Source organism: Myotis lucifugus, unplaced genomic scaffold, assembly GCF_000147115.1.
Source record: "Myotis lucifugus unplaced genomic scaffold, Myoluc2.0 scaffold_599, whole genome shotgun sequence".
In the NCBI taxonomy this organism is placed as follows: Eukaryota; Metazoa; Chordata; class Mammalia; order Chiroptera; family Vespertilionidae; genus Myotis; species Myotis lucifugus.
In genome coordinates this window covers 215,233-218,413 of record NW_005871647.1, presented here as the reverse complement: position 1 = coordinate 218,413, position 3,181 = coordinate 215,233, and the positions used below count along the sequence as shown (strand labels likewise).

The 3,181-nt window shown below is 59.2% G+C and overlaps 1 protein-coding gene across 1 annotated transcript in view; it reads right to left on the bottom strand.

Moving 5' to 3' along the window:
• The window catches only part of FAM196A (family with sequence similarity 196 member A), a 52,829-nt gene that overhangs the window by 11,726 nt on the left and 37,922 nt on the right, over positions 1-3,181 (bottom strand). The gene's annotated exons all lie outside the window — the stretch shown is intronic.

Below are 3,181 nucleotides of genomic sequence, written 5' to 3'. Positions count from 1 at the left end.
GACGTCCCCCTCCCCTGCCACGAAGGACGCATTTTCGGGGGGAGAAGTGGGTTCACGGCCTCCCGAGTGCCTCCCGCCAGCGCCATGGTCCAGCCTCGTCTCAGAGTTCGGCACAGACGCTCACGGTTTCCTTCTCAGGGTGTAGCTCACTGGGGATGGGACTATGACGTGTATAAACGAGGACATAAAGTGTTTCCTGTGAATCGGGTTCCTTGGCCGAGGGCTTCTCCATTCTGTACGTAAATGCGCCGGCCTCCTCACGTTCCCCACCATCGCTGCTCTGTCATTTGAAACACTTTAGTAGAGGTGGGGGAGATGGGGCCCCACGGAGCGAGACTCGGGGTGGCCCCAGCAGCACCCCCGAGGTCTGGTGACCCTGTCTGGTGGGGGCCATGCCAAGGGTGCCCTGGGACACCTCCACGCTGGGGAAGTGCTTGAGGGCAGTAAAGGACGTGTGGTTTGAAGTCACACTGAGTTTTATGACGTTCTGCTAGGACCCTGTTGGGAGGGGCTGGGTCAGCCAGGCTGTGGGTGCTGATGGCTCAGGGGGTGATGGCAAGTGAGGGTGGGGCTGTCATGGCAGATGGGGACATGGCCAGTGACTGGAGAGCTCTTCCTGTCTCTGGGTGGGGCTGACCCTGGCTGTGTGCCCTCGAGGCACAGCCCCCTGGCCGACAGTTAAACCGGGAGTACAGGAAGGGAGGCGGGGAGAAGCCCGTCAGAGTTTGGACGGGCCCTGAACTTGGGGAGGTTGTGGGACCTGCTCCCGGCGCGGCCGTGGGTGTAAGGCAGGGAGAATGGAGCGCGGTGTCTTCCCAACCTGTGGCCCAGGCGTGTATGGACGTGGCTCAGCTCTCAATTAGAGGCGACAGTGGCCGTGAGAGCCGCACCTCACAGCACACTTCTCCTGTGCAGGGCGCCGGGCGGCTGACGGGCGATCCACTGGCAGTGTCGCCTTCTCCGTTCAGTGACGGCTTCCAGGCCCTCAGCCTTAGGAGCAGGCTTAGTGTTCCTGTTAGTTCTGGGCCGTGGCCACGGGGGGTCAGAGGCCCTTGTCCCGGGGGCAGGTGGCCTGATCAGCGGTTGGGTGGGTGGCCAGGCCCCCGCCCCATGTCCCTTCGCTTGCCCTCGGAGCTGGATGGGGAGCGAGCGGATGCCGTGAGCAGCACGCAGGGTATCCTGGGAGCTTGGCTGCTGCTTCCCGGTGGTCAGACTCCCCTCTGTGAATGGGCCCGTTAAGGACGTAATGTAGTGAGAGGGACGAGGAAAGGTTTCTCTGGGGCCTGGGTGCCCTCGAGAAGACTGGGAGTTGCCGATTCTCTGAAAGGAACACGTGGCCCCTTCCCAGGACAGCTGTGGGCCGCTCAGGACAGGGAACTCCCCCGACGGTGCCCTCGCCCTCCTGACCACAGGCCGCCCGGCTCTCTCCACGCCTGTAAGGACAGGGACTAGGTTGCCACCCTGAGCATGGGCTGCGGGGGATGCGATGGGGTGGGGAGGGGTTCATCGCTACCACAGCGTCCCTGGTGGGGCAGATGGGACGCGCAGGGCTTGCTGTGAGCCTGGCTGGGTCCTAAGGACCCGCCTGTTTCTTCTCCTTTTTAAAAAATCTTTATTGTTGAAAGTATTACATATGTTCCCTTTTTCCCCACATCGACCCCCTCCAGCCCGCCCCACCCCTACCCCAGGCCTTCAGCACCCTATTGTCTGGTTCCATGGGCCATGCTTAGGTGCACACAAAGTCTCGGGCTGATGGCCACCCACCCATCCTTCCCCGCCTTCCCTCCGAGATTCCTCAGTCTGTTCCATGCTCCATGTCTCTGGGTCCACTCTGTTCATCAGTTTATTTTTTTCATTAGATTCTACACATGAATGAGATCATGTGATACTTGTCTTTCTCTGACTGGCTTATGTCACTTAGCATGATACTCTCCAGGTCCCTCCAGGCTGTCTCAAAGGGTGAGAAATCCTTCTTTTCTACTGCTGCGTAGTATCCAATGGTGTAGATGTACCACGGCTTTTATCCACTCATCTGCTGATGGGCACGTGGGCTGTGTCCAGATCTGAGCTATTGTAATTGTGCTGCTATGGACATGGGGGCACCCATTCTTTCTGATGGGTGTTTCGAGGACCCGCCTGCTTTGCTATTTGGAAAGAGTGTCATTTAAATGCTCGTTCAGTGCACGCACCCCTCCTACCAAGACTCCTCACCACATCTTTTCACAAAGACGCTGTCTCCGTGCGTGAACATGAGCTTTGCAGTATTTATGCTAATGGAGCTCATGAATAAATGTGCTTTTAAAAAGTGCTGTTCTTAATTTTATTTTCCAAAGAAAGCAGCACCCGATAAAAGCCTCAAATGGGCAGCGTTGGGTTTCCTGTGCGAGAGCCGTCACCGTGTCTCCGAGGGATGTTTGATAATCAGTCCACTTAGAGGACACGTGGCTTTCGGAAAATCGCCCTCACGCGGTGAGCGTGTACCTGCTGCTGGGGATGGGGAGGCTCTGAGGGCACAAGGGCAGGGACACGGGTCCTGGGACCTTCCCGAGGCCAGTGGCCCCGGGCCAGAGGGACCGGTGGCCCCTACAGGGCACGGTGCCCTTTGCTGTGTCCAGTGGCTGAGAGCAGGGGACCTCAGGGGCACCAGCCGTGGGGGCTGACTCGCAGGTATTAGAGACAGTGACTGGCTGCTGTGCGTGTCCCGGCTGCTGTGGGTGGTTCTCTGGGACTCAACCGGTTCACACGGAGGTTACATTCACCCCCTGTTTTTCCCCAGTGGGAGCCCCGTCTCAGCCACGGGGCTCCCCACCCTCATGCCTGCAGAGACCAGGAAAGGGGGCGTCTGCCCTCCTGGGTGTCCAGGTGGGACTCACCCTTGGCAAAGGGCTCAGCACTGGGCTAGTCTCCATGGAAAGGCGGGCTGCTCAGCCCCCCTGAGGCGTCAGAATTCCATCGGGGAGGGAGAGGGGGAAGGAGGTGGCTGGTCCCCTGGCCTGGGCCTGAGAGATGATGAGCTGGAGAGACGCTGTCTGCTGGCTGTGGCAGGACACCGAGTCCCATTGTCTGCGAGCTCCTTCCAGAACCATGTACAGTGGGGGCCTTGACTTACGAGTGTCCCGACTAACGAGTTTTTCGAGATACGAGCCATTCTCTCGGCCGATTTTTTTGCTTTGAGTTGCGA